Source organism: Lithobates pipiens, unplaced genomic scaffold (assembly GCF_037356315.1).
Source record: "Lithobates pipiens isolate NorthernLeopardFrog02 unplaced genomic scaffold, aLitPip1_a1.2 Scaffold_13, whole genome shotgun sequence".
In the NCBI taxonomy this organism is placed as follows: domain Eukaryota; kingdom Metazoa; phylum Chordata; class Amphibia; order Anura; family Ranidae; genus Lithobates; species Lithobates pipiens.
Window position 1 is genome coordinate 284734034 of NW_027507718.1, and position 13953 is coordinate 284747986.

A 13953-nucleotide genomic window follows, 5' to 3' on the forward strand; every position below is an offset into this window, starting at 1 on the left:
CTAAAAGCCTTTCTTAGAGGAATACTCATACAGAAAATTGCAATAACAAAACGGGAATCTCGAGACCAAGAGGGGAAAATTCGAAATTATGTTATCCAGGCTGAGAGAGAGTTTGTGGAGGATCCATCGCCGGGGAAACAACCGACTTGGGAGGATAACCAACAGATATATAAAATGGCACTTCTAAAAAGGGTAGAGAACCAACGTATTTTCCAACGTCAATATTATTTTGGCGAAGGGGAGAAGGTGGGTCGAGTTCTTTCCTTATTGGTTCAAACCAATGGCCCCCCCACAGGAATACAGGCAATTAAAACACAGAAGGGCGACCTTGTCTCTAGGCCCCCCGAGGTTATGAAGGTACTTGGTGATTATTACAGAACCTTATATAAATCAACTATACAGGATTGTGAGGGCTTGACCACAAATTTTTTGCATCAAACAGCTATCCCTGTGCTTTCAGACCAGGATAAACTGAATCTAGACTTACCACTTACTTTGGAAGAACTAAAATGCGCGATGAATAGCATGCCCAATTATAAATCTCCTGGTCCCGATGGGCTTCCAGTAGAAATGTATAAACGATACAGTGAACAGCTGATGCCGGCACTACTGGAAACGCTAAACCATGCATTAGAGGCGGGAGAGCTCCCCGCTTCAATGCTGGAGGCTAATATCACTTTAATTCTTAAAGAGGGGAAGGATCAACAAGAGGTCTCGTCGTACCGGCCGATATCTCTGTTATGCTCAGATATAAAAATCCTAGCCAAGGCCCTAGCAATTCGGTTAAATAGCTATATTCATAAATTAATACATCCAGACCAGTCCGGGTTTATCCCGGGCAGAACAACTAACACTAATATTAGGAGGGTCTTTCTAAACTTACAAATACCTAGAGACAATGATAACCCAGGTGCCATATTAGCTTTAGATGCTACTAAAGCTTTTGACAGCCTGGAGTGGGGCTATCTCTGGGGCATATTGGAACGCTTCGGCTTTGGCCCCCTATTTATCCAATGGGTAAAACTACTATATAGGGGACCCAGGGCTAAGATTAAAATGGGGACCCTATTTTCCGATATGTTTCATCTAGAAAGGGGTACGAGGCAGGGATGCCCGTTGTCTCCCCTCTTGTTCGTGCTGGCTATGGAACCCCTGGCTGTGATGGCGAGATCACGCCCGGACATCCAGGGATTCCAGCGCGGACTGGAGGAGGAGAAGCTGGCTTTATTTGCAGATGTCTTGTTTTTTATTGGCGATGTGCGCTCCACTCTGAACAGTGTAGTACGGCTGATGGAGGAATTTGGGCAACAATCAGGTTTGGTCATTAATTGGAGTAAATCAGCCCTTATGCCACTGTCGGAGTCTGAAGATCAAACATCGCCTACAGTTGTGGGACTAGAAGTGGTACCTAAGCTGAAATACTTGGGTGTCTGGATTCCCAGAGATATAGACCGGTATGTTGAGGAGAATCTGGTACCATTACTGGCAAAACTGAAGCAGAAGGTCAATAGCTGGTGTCGCCTTCCCCTGTCTGTGGCGGGGCGCTGTAATTTAGTAAAAATGATTTGGCAGCCACAGATCTTGTATATCCTCCACAACTCCCCAGTCTGGATTAGCCACAAATGGTTTAACAGACTGGAGGGATTAATTCGAGAATTAATATGGAAAAAGAGACAGCCTCGGATTCGGCTGCGGACGCTGCAGCTCCCTGTGGAAAAGGGAGGAGTAGCGATACCACATCCAAGAACATACTTTCTATCAGCCCAGCTCCAGCATTTAACTGGGGCTGGACTGGAGGGGGGTGGTTGCCCGAATCACAAATTGATGATTAATAATGCATATCATAAAACTCTAGTTGAAGTCTTGGAGGCCAACTCATTTGCTTGTAAATGCCCTACCAATGTTTTGGCGAGGAAAGTATGGCAGATAGCTAAGCAACTCTTGGGCTATGAGGGGGTAACTGAGTATACCCCCCTATGGAACAATGGAGAATTGGCCGAAATAAATAGTATAGATCGGTCCCTGGAGTGGGAGAGGAGGGGGATTAGTAGACTGGTGCATCTCTACCAGGGGAATACTATGAAATCTTTCGAAGACCTTCGTCAGGAATTCGGCATCTCCAATAAAACATTTTATATATATTTGCAAGTGAGACATGGGATACATGCACAGTACGGCACACTTGTTATTGAGAGGACGAAGAATCCCCTGTTTCAGGGATTCCTCGAGCAAGGACAAACAAAGGGTCAGATTTCTAGTTTATATACAAAACTCAAGGATAAAGTTTTGAATGGAGAGGGACCGGATAAGAGCAGGAGGGGATGGGAGGAAGACCTGGGACCAATTGGGCAGGAACAATGGGATGAGATCCTAGCACAGGGGAACCTGGTGTCTATCTCCCCATCGCATCGCATGTCCCACAAGCTCTTTCTATATAGGGCATACTACACCCCTAAAAAAATGTGGAAGATAAGTAGAAAGTCTAACGGTGAGTGCCCTAGATGTGGAGCACCAGGGGACCTGCTTCATATGGTATGGAAGTGCCCAAAATTATACCGGTACTGGATAGAAATTGTACATAGAATTAATAGGATCTTTAATACCACCTTGGAACCTGAAGCTAGGACTTGTCTATTAGGGATTATGGAAAGGGGTAGAATCTCCGCTGTAATAAAAATATCTATATTAAGATGCCTGTATCAGGCCAGACGCCTAATTGCGATGAACTGGCAGGCAAAAAACCCTCCAGCACTGCAAGCATGGATAAATGCCATAAATTCTATAATTTGGTGTGAACAAGCAATGTATATTAGACAAAATAACTTAAAAAAATTCAAGTTGCTATGGAATCCATGGTTGAGAGACATTGGTTACCCCCTGGACGAGATAGTGGAGGATAAGATTTAGGGCGCACCCACTCGGCTTAGGCCTGGTGTGGTCTGGGAGTTTCCCGGATGCTCCTTATTTCTGTTCCTGAAGGGATTTGCCACTCCGTTACCGGCTAGCCAAATAGGCTTGACTGGATTTAGCAGCGCGTGTTCGAAGAACAGGGTTACGGGGGGGGGGGAGGGGATAGAATTGCAGGTGTGTTAGGGATAACTAGAGTGTTAGGTATGGTTGCGCCTTCGGCGCTAAGTAATATCTTTGAAGAAAAAACCTGTATTTTTTTGTTGTGACATGTACACTTTTTCTATGTTTGGAAAACTATGCTCTATGTATGTATAAACCAAATTTCTTTTTTAATAAAAAAACAATTAAATTAAAAAGATGAAGTAAATGTGAAGCCAAGAGGATTGTTAATCCATCCACAGAGCTCCATCCATCCGTTTGCAGCAGAGACAAGCGGTGTGAGTAAGCACTGAGCAAAAAGTGATGAATACAGGGGATATGTGTGAGGGTACAACCCGGGCTCATTGGACTGGTGAGTGACTCTATATATTTAAGAAGAAAAATATCATGCTGCAGAGAAAGGGGTGAGCAGGAGCTGTGGGAAAAATCTAAACTGCCTGAAATCAGGGTAAAGTAACTATCACAAATTGCTTTGTATTGATCCTCTATTTAATTCTATCTGAATGAAACGTCAGGGGAAAGTGGTGCATACACATGCGATTTGGAAAAATTCACCCATCTCAGGACTACAGTAATAATAAATATAACATCAGTGGATATTTTTTGGGCTATTTTAAGCTCCTGAAAACCCGGCAGGACTGGTACAAACAGTAAATCGCAGGACAATTTTTTTTTGGGGGGGTTAAGGGGTCATCCAGGTCTTGCGCTGGGAGAAAAGGGGGGGAAAAAACTGTAAAAATCGTGAAAAGTAGTTTTCACACTACTTTGAAGCTGCGTGAGGCCTTATTGGATACCATTTATTAGTTGGGCCCTTTTCCTGCTCCTTAATTACACATTATTATTTTTTCAGGCTTATACGGCCACAGTTTGGATAGCACATAGTTACATTGCAAACTGACAACACTGAATTACTTTTGTACTGCTGCTGTATTTTAGTATTGGTAAAGTTGACAAAGGTCGCAGAGACTGCAGCCAGCTGCACAATAACCCCTTCTTTGCCTCTCTGGAAAATAGGTGCTGGTTCAGCACTTGTTTAGTAACGTAAGCAATATGACTAGAAAGAGGGGAGAAGAGCAGCCACATCAGGAGAACACCGGGTCACAAACAAACACGTCTGGTGAAGGAGAGGGGAGGCCAGGCTGCAGTGGCCGCATCAGCTAAACTTGAAAGGTTTGCTCGTACTCCGAAAAACTCCCTTAACCAATTCAGTACCCGGCCATAGTCAAACGACGGCCACAGATGGGATCTCCCATCCTGGGTGGCTGTCATATGATGTCCTCAGCTTTCCGCCGCTACTGCGGGGGCCCACAGAGCGGCGATCGGGGATCCGGTGTGTCCCTAGCCGTTCCCCGATGGGGGTATTGAAGCGGTGGCGGCGAGTGGCGGAGCAGCTTTACCGGCTGTGATCCGTCACAAGCCGGCGCTGCATAACAACATCCAGGAGCGGCGTGCACGGCGCACGTGCGCGCTCCTGGAGAGGACCTGTGTAGTGATCGGGGCTGAGGCTGGCTGAAGCTTTTTCCCTAGCTACAGCCCAGCCCCGATCAGTGTAAAAATAGAAGAACACTGGCTATTTAGTGACTGGCTGTGCCCAATGACAGCCTGTCACTAAATGTAAACAAAAGGTGTATAACTCCTGTTGCTGAGTTCTCCTCTTCACACACCGATCCAGTGAGAGGAGGAGATCAGCTAACAGTGAGTTACCACTACTGTACCCCAGTAATTGCCTCCCTCTAAATAAAGAGTACCTGTCCCCGGAGTACCTGCCACCAGAGTACCCGCCACCTGCCAGAGTACTACCAGAGTACCCGCCACTTGCCAGAGTACTACCAGAGTACCCGCCCCCAGAGTACCTGCCACCAGTGTACCTGCCACCAGAGTACCTGCCACCTTACCCTCTGCCACCGGAGTACCTGTCCCCAGAGTACCTGCCACCAGAGTACCCGCCACCTGCCAGAGTACCACCAGAGTACCTGCCACCTTACCATCTGCCACCGGAGTACCCGCCACCAGAGTACCTGCCACCAGAGTACCCGCCACCTGCCACCAGAGTACTACCAAAGTAACTGCCACCAGAGTACCCGCCACCTCACCACCTGCCAACAGAGTACCTACAGCCACTATGTCCAGAAAGGTGTACACCCCAGAAGAGGCTTACCTAATACTCAGCCTGACCGATGAGAGCAACGGGGAGCTCTCAAAGCTCAGTTCTGGGTCCGATTCTGTTTCGAAATATGAGCCCCCTGAAGGCAGCACATCGGGATCCGAATTGGAGGAGGAAGCAGTCCGTCCTAAAAGAAGACAGTCTGAGCACCAGGCAGCTACCAGCAGTGCCAACAGCGGTAGACCCCAGGAGGAGAGGCCCGGTACAAGCACTGATAGACCCCAGGAGGAAAGGCCCAATGCACGCCAAAGAATTAGGGCCCAAACCCAACTTCCAGAAGGCTTGGCAAAACCCAGTGTGGCTGCCTTCTACCACAGGGTCAGCCACGATCCCCCCTTTAACAGTACAGCCAGGTGTGCAGGTCAACACTGCGGGTTTTTCCCAAATTGATTTTTTTTATTTATTTTTCCCAGGCGAATTGGTTCAAGGCATCGTGGACCAAACCAACCTTTTTGCCCAACAATTCATTGCAACCAACCCCAGCTCCAGCTATGCCGCCCTTTTGAATGGCGACCCCTAAAAGCGGCAGAGCTTAAATTGTTTTTAGGCCTAATGCTAAACATGGGGCTTACAAAAAAATGAAACTCGTAAGTATTGGTCTACCAAACCCATCCATCACATGCCAGTTTTCTCCTCATGTCCAGGTCCCGATATGAACTTATAATGCGCTTCCTGCATTTTAGTGACAATTGACAGTGCCCACCCCGAAATCACCCAAACTTCGACAAACTGTATAAAATTCGACCCCTAATTATTTTTTTCCAATAAGTTTTCCGAACTTTTGTCCCTGACAAAAATATATGTATGGACGAAACCCTGGTGCATTTCAAAGGCCGGCTGGGAATCAAGCAATATATCCCCAGTAAGAGAGCGAGGTATGGCTTGAAGCTGAACAAGCTCTGTGAAAGCGCCACTGGTTATGTGTACTCATTCCACGTGTACGAAGGCAAAGATTCCCAGCTCCAGCCCCCTGAGTGTCCATCCTACATGGGAATAAGTGGAAAGATAGTTTGGAAGTTGGCATTCTCACTCCTCCAAAAGGGTTATCATATTTATATGGATAACTATTACACTAGTCTGCCCCTTCTCCGCCACCTGTACCTAAAAAAAACTTTGGCGTGTGGTACAATAAGGAAAAACCGAAAGGGCTTCCCACCGCGTCTTGTCACCACATCCATTCAAAGGGGGGAATCGGCAAGCTTGAGGAATGAGGAAGTGTTGGCTGTGAAGTGGAGGGATAGGAAAGACGTGTACATGATGTCTACCATCCACGACGACACCTCGGTGGAACTTCACTGAAGATGCAGTCCCGTTCACAAGCCTTCCTGTATCAGCGAGTATAATAAATTCATGGGGGGGTGGATTTAAATAACCAGATGTTGCAGCCCTATCTTTCAACAAGAAAATCCCTTTTTTGGTACAAAAAAATCGCAATTTACTTTTTTAATTTGGCCCTTTTAAATTCTTTTATCATCTAACAAAAGTCAACAGAAACACCCACCACCTTCATAAAGTATATTGAAGACATTGTCACTTTCCTGATCTACCAACAAGATTCCCCCCCTGAAAGCATTCGCTCAGATTCTGGCAGCAGACTACATGAGCGTCATTTTCCACCATCAGGATCCGGAAGACGACGCCAAAAAAAATGTCGGGTGTGCACCAAAAGAGGAATTAGGAAAGACACCAGCTTCCATTGTCCCGACTGTCCCAACCTGGCCTTTGCATCGGACAATGCTTCAGACGATATCACACCCTGGAAAACTATTAGCCCCTATTTCTAATACTGCCATTTCCCCGTTTTCAATTTCCGTCATGAATATTTCCCTGCCTCAACCAACCGTATCATTGTCTTCCATGTGAACTGACCTTGGCCTGTTTCTCGACTATGCCTCTGCCTACCGTCTGCATTGTTTGTCCGCCATGTTTCTGCCTTTAAAGTGAACTGACCCTGGACTGTATCGACTATGCTTCTGCCTACCATCTATTTCTGCTTTTTACCTGCACTGACCTCGGCCTGTTGACCATGTTTTTTCCTGCCCCTTGGATTGATCTTTTACCCTGCTACACAGGGGTCTCACATGTGAGGGGCTCCAGAATAGTGTTCGGAGTTCAGAAAACCATTTTTTTTGTTTTTTTGTGTTCCCAGAACAGGGTCTGGTTGTCCGGAGGCTCCAAAGCGATTTGGGTGGGAGAAGCCTTTACCCCTGTCCCCATTCTTTCCTCACCGATACCCTAAGCTTGGTGGTCCTGCCTGCTCCCTGGACAAATACTCTGGCTGTGCTGACCATACCTCTGCCTGCTGCATGTACTATGGACAGTATTCCTGCCTGCTGCATGGACGATCCTTTTGCTTCTGCTGACCACATCCCTGCCTGCTATCTGGACCAATGCATTGACTGTGCTGACAACATCTCTACCTGTACTGACTATTCCTGCCTGCTGCCTGATTTGCTGTCGCTCTCCATGTTCCTGCCTGCTGCCTGGACCGATGCTCTCCTCTGTGGACCACTGCACTACTAAACCGCAGGTAATCTTTTCTTTACCCTTTGCTCAGCAGAATGTATTTTAGTTTGTAATTGATATGTACAGTACATGCTATGTGTTAGAAATATGAAGGGCCTTCAACAATGTGATAGGTTGGCAGGAATTTATGTGTGTAATTTATGCTCCTAGAACACCTGACGGTGTTACTTGGATGTTGGGCCTCTGTATGTGGCCAGGCTGTGTAAAAGTGTCACACATGTGGTATCACCATACTCAGGAGGAGCAGCAGAATGTATTTTGGGGTGTCAGTTTTGCTATGTTCATGCTATGTGTTGTAAATATCTTATAAATGGACAACTTTGTATAAAAAAAAATGCGTTTTCATTTTTTTTCCACAGTTTCCAAAAACTTCTGGAAAAAAATGAGCCATGCAAAAGACTTATTATGCCTCATAGATTATACGTTGGGGTGTTAGCTTTCCAAAATGGGGTAATTTAGTGGGCATTTCCATTGTCCTGGTGCTCCAGGGCCTTCAAAATTTTAATAGGTGGTTGAGAAATGAGATGTGTAATTTATGCATGTAGGACGCCTGATGGTGCTACTTCAATGTTGGGCCTCTGTATGTGGCCAGGCTGTGTAAAAGTCTCACATGTGGTATCTCCATACTCGGGAGGAGTAGCAGAATGCATTTTGGGGTGTCAGTTTTGCTATGTACATGCTATGTGTTGGAAATATCTTATAAATGGACAACTTTGTATAAAAAAAATGCGTTTTCATTTTTTTTCCACACATTCCAAAAACGTTGGGGAAAAAAATGAACCATTCAAAAGACTCATTACGCCTCATAGATTATACGTTGGGGTGTCAGCTTTCCAAAATGTGGTCCTTTAGTGGGCATTTCCATTGTCCTGGTGCTCCAGGGCCTTCAAAATTGTAATAGGTGGTTGAGAAATGAGATGTGTAATTTATGCATGTAGAACGCCTGATGGTGCTACTTGGATGTTAGACCTCTGTATGTGGCCAGGCTATGTAAAAGTCTCACACATGTAGTATCACTATACTCAGGAGGAGTAGCAAAATGTATTTTGGGGTGTCATTGCAAGTATGCATATGCTGTGTGAGAAAAATAACTTGTTATTATGACAATTTTGTGCAAAAAAAAAAAAAATTACAACTTCACAAAACTCACCATGCCTCTTACTAAATACCTTGGAATATCTGCTTTCCAAAAAGGGGTAATTTGGGGGGTATTTGTACTTTTCTGGCTTGTTAGGGTCTCAAGAAATGAGATAGGCCTTCAGTGCATCAGGTGTGATCAGATGTGATCATTTTTCAATGATTTGCACCATAGCTTTTAGACACTATAACTTTCACAGAGACCAAATAATATACACTTATTTGGGTTATTCTTACTAAAGATATGTAGCAGTATACATTTTGGCCCAAATTTAGGAAGAAAAATGTTTTATTTGCAAAATTTTACAATAGAAACTAAAAAAAGTTTTTTTTTTTTTCAAAAATTTCTTTTTTTCGCTTATATTGCAAAAAATAAAAAACCCAGCGGTGATTAAATACCACCAAAAGAAAGCTTGTTTGTGGGAAAAAAATGATACAAATTTGGTTTGGGTGGAGTGTAGCATGACTGAGTAATTGTCATTCAAAGTGTGAGAGTGCTGAAAGCTAAAAATTGGTCTGGTAAGAAAGGTGTATAAAAGCCCTGTATTGAAGTGGTTAATAAAGGGCCTCAGCAGCAGCCAACGGTAAAGGCTCAATCCCCTCAGGATAGAAAAAGCCAAGGCAAAGCGCAGAGCAAGAAAAGTTCTGCACCAATAGGGATAAAAATGGCAGGTAATAATAAGACAGTAAATGGGAGCTCAGAGCCTGTGGTTGAAGCAAACCCTCATACCCCTTTAGTAGAACAAGAAGAACCCTCACTAAAGATTATACTCACCCCTGTTAATGAATGCAAGAGCTCACTGAATAGTCTATGTGAACAAATTGGGGTAATTAAGGAGGAATGACTTTTACTTAGCCAAAAACTGCAGAAAACCACTGAAAGGACCACGGCCCTAGAAGAAAGATTGAGTTTAATGGAAGATTATTTTTTCCCTCTCAAACAGGAAATTAAATCAATACGAGAACAAATGTCTCTCCAGATCTCAAAATTGTATGAAATGGAAAATAGGGCTGTGAAGGTCCTCACCCTGTTGAGTTCCTGGAGAAGTGGATTAAGGAGGAGTTCGGGAGGCTAGTTTTTCGCCTTTGTTCGATATAGAGAGAGCTCATAGGGTTCCAGCCAGAGCTCGGCCAACCAATGGACACCCCCGGTCAATGCTCTTAAAGTTTTTTTTAACTATAAGGATAAGGAAACTCTTTTGAGAAAGGCCAGGGAGAAGGGGAATATTTTTTTCAAAGGTGTCAGGACATCATTCTACCCAGATTACTCCCCAATGCTACAAAAACGTAGAGCAGAGTTTATAGGGATTAAACGCTCTTTGCAGAAGCAGAAAATCATGTACGCCCTACTGTACCCAGCCCGTCTGAGGATAAGGGCAATTTTTTGATACAGCAGCTGAGGCGGCAAGATGGCTTGAGGAGAATAAGAAGAACTTACAGGATGTAGAACTTTAAATATGATATGGTTGGGCTTTAGGATTAATATCAGGGGGGAGAGGGGAGATATATGTGTGGTGACACTATAATGTATGGGGCAGGTAAGACACCTGCCAAGTTGTTGTTTTGTATGCATTTGTGGGGGGGGGGGGGTGGGAAAGGGATGAATAAGTATAATTTAATAACGGTACGTAATGCACTGGGGGGTATAAGGAGTTGAATGGGGGATAGGTTGTAGAAAGGTCACGCATAAAACCCTTGGGGGGAGCCAAGATAGGCAATGGTATGGGGGGGTGGGAGTTGGGAGTGGGGGGGAGGGGTGGATTGGGTGAAGGGGGAGGGGGGAGGGAGAAGGGAAGGTACTTGAACCACATTAAAATGAATACACAGGATTGTCACGTTGAAAGAGTAAAAAGAGTTTTTTTTTTTTATGTATCACAGAATGGGATTAGTATAATAATTCACTTGGTTATTTATGGGTGAAAGACATTCAGGTTTTTGGAGAAAGGGTTCCAAGTGAGTATAATCTGTTACTAAAGGAGATGGGTTGCTCTCCAATCTTTGGTGGCCATAGTCTGCTAGGCCAGGAATATAACAGAATCCCCGCTGACACAATCTAGCAGTTTGAATATAGCCTCCTGGAATATCAGGGGGCTTGGGAACCCAGTTAAAGAAATGGCTGTTTTCTCAATTATGGAGAAAAATTGGGTGGATTTAGTTTGTCTACAGGAGACACATCTAACAAAAGACACTATGGGAGGACTTTACAGCAAGCAATTTTAGTTCCACTACCATTCGGTTTATTCCTCATACGCAAGGGGAGTGAGCATAATGGTCAGAACCAAGATGCATTTTTCTCCTCAGAAAGTCATAATAGATAAGGAGGGGCGTTATGTGTTTTTACATTGCCAAATATAAAATAAACCCTACGTTCTGGTAAATATTTATATCCCACTACCTTTTAAAATGGAGATATTATTCAGGTTGGCAGAATTTTTGGAAGATAAAGAGGGTATACCAGTTATTTTGATGGGGGATTTTAATGAAGTCCTCAATAAGAGAAAAGACAGGTTTCCGCCTGGGGTTTAATCAGATAAGGTTCCTGAGGGCCATTTGTCCCAATTTATGGAAGAAGCGGGTATGTGTGATATCTGGAGAACTCAGAACCCAACCTTGCAGCAGTACTCATGTTTTTCCAGCTCATATAACACACTATCAAGAATTGACATGGCGTTTGGAAACAGGGAGGCGCTAGAGTTAGTAAAAGATATAGTCTATGCCCCAAGGGGAGTGTGGGATCATTCACCTTTAATATTAACGGTCCAAGTTGAGGATAAAAACTTGCAAATGGAATGGAAAAACTCTCCATTCTGGTTGGAGTTGATGGGGGAACCAACCTAGTTAAATGCAAAATTAAAAGAGTTTGTAACTTTAAATGAGGGGACAGCACCAATAGGAGTGGTTTGGGACACTTTAAAGGCATTTCTCAGAGGGTTAGTAATACAGCAGGTGGCAGAGATTAAGAGAAGCTCTAGGAAATGGGAAGAGAGTATTACAGGAGAAGTGGTAGAGGCTGAAAAACAATATGTGGAAGATCCAACCCCTGAAAAACAAGAGAGATGGCTCAGAAGCCAGCGGATATATATAGAAACGCTGTTACGAGAAAGGTGGAGAGCGCAGGCCGTATGCTTGCTAGGTTGGGTAAAACCAATAACTCCCCATCAGGGTTTGCGGCGATTAGGATGCCCAGGGAGGAGGAGATTTCCTCTCGGACCCCTGAAATTTTGAACTCATTTAGGCATTATTATCCAGGCAGAAGGGGGGGGGGGGGGTTGGATCAATTTTTTGAAGGGATAGATTTACCAACACTGTCAGAACAAGCGAAAGAGGAACTAGAGAGCCCTAAAACCCTGGAGGATTTACAGAGCACTGTGGCCGGGATGGCCAATCAGAAGTCCCCGGGACCAGACGGTCTTCCAGCGGAGATCTATAGACGGTATGGAGAGATGTTGCTCCCAGAACTATTAAAGGTATTAGAGGATGTGGCAATAGGAGGGGGGATGCCTATTTCAATGTCAGAAGCCATAATAATAGTGTTGCCAAAAGAAGGGAAAGATCCTATGGATACCTCATCGTACAGGCCAATATCACTGCTGTGCTCTGATGCTAAAATACTCGCAAGAGTATTGGCAGCAAGGGTGAATAAGCATATACAAAAACTTATACACCCAGGTCAATCTGGGTTTATAGCGAATAGGTCCACCAGTGCCAATATCAGGAGAGTGTATCTGAATTTGTGGATCCCGACGTTAAATATGGGGTCACGGGCCATAGTATCTCTAGATGCCGCTAAAGCTTTTGATAGCTTGGAGTGGGGCTTTGGAGATATTTGGGTTCGGACCCACCTTTATGGGATGGGTAAAAGCACTATATAGGACCCCTAAAGCAAAAATAAAGATCCACAACGCGTATTCTGATCCGATATGGCTCGAGAGGGGTACACGACAGGGATTTCCCTTGTCGCCCCTGTTATTCGCTTTGGCAATTGAACCATTAGCGATTGCCATTAGAGCGACAGGGGCGATACAGGGATTTAAAAGAGAAGTGGGAGTAGACAGGATTGCATTATATGCAGATGATATCCTGTTCTTCAGTTATACAGATGTATCCTTAGTGACAGCTATGAATATAGTGGAAGACTTCGGGCGGATATCGGGGTTGGTAATTAATTGGGAGAAGTCTGCGTTGATGCCGGTGAACTCAATAAGCTCCCTGCCGCCTGCAGTTGCTCAACTGCGGGTGGTAGACAGAAATATCTAGAAATATGGCTAACGAGATCCAAACCAATATATAAGCGACAACCTCAGTCGGAAGTGGGATATTTGGAACCGTTTACCTCTGTCAGTAGCTGGTAGAATTAATTTAATCAAAATGGTCTGGATGCCCCAGTTGTTGTACTATCTACACAACGCTCCGGTTTGGATAAGAATGGAATGGTTTAAAAAGATTGAAACTTTATTTAGGGAACTAATGTGGAAGAATGGACAACCACGCATAGGCCTACAGACACTGCAGTTACCAATAAAAGAGGGGGGTGCAGCAGTTCCAGTAGTTACTTTTTGGCTGCTCAGCTACAGCATTTGAGGGGTTGTGATAGGGTGGAGGATAGGAATAAAAGGGAGTTGATGCTGTTGCAGGGAGCTAAGCACGGTAAATTGGTGGAAGCTTTGGAAGCCGACTCCCTCCTTCCTGAGTGCCCTACACTAAGATTAATTACAAAGGTTTGGCAGGCGGTCAAAAAAGGAATGGGATATGCAGGACCAACAGAATATACCCCATTGTGGGATAATACGTATTTGCCAGACTTGATACCTATAGGTAAAGTAAGTGTATGGGAAAAGTGCAGTGTTGAAAGATTGGCCCAAGTATACGAGGGGAGCAGGTTGAAGTCCTTTGAGGAGCTGAGGAGGGAGTATGGTATTCCAAACCATTCTTTCTTCTGATACCTTCAGATAAGACACGCCCTACAAACAACAATTTTAGAACCCAAGCAGTAGTATGGTGTAAAACCCCTCTTATTCAAAAAGTGGTTATTAGGGAGTCATCTGAAGGGCTGATAT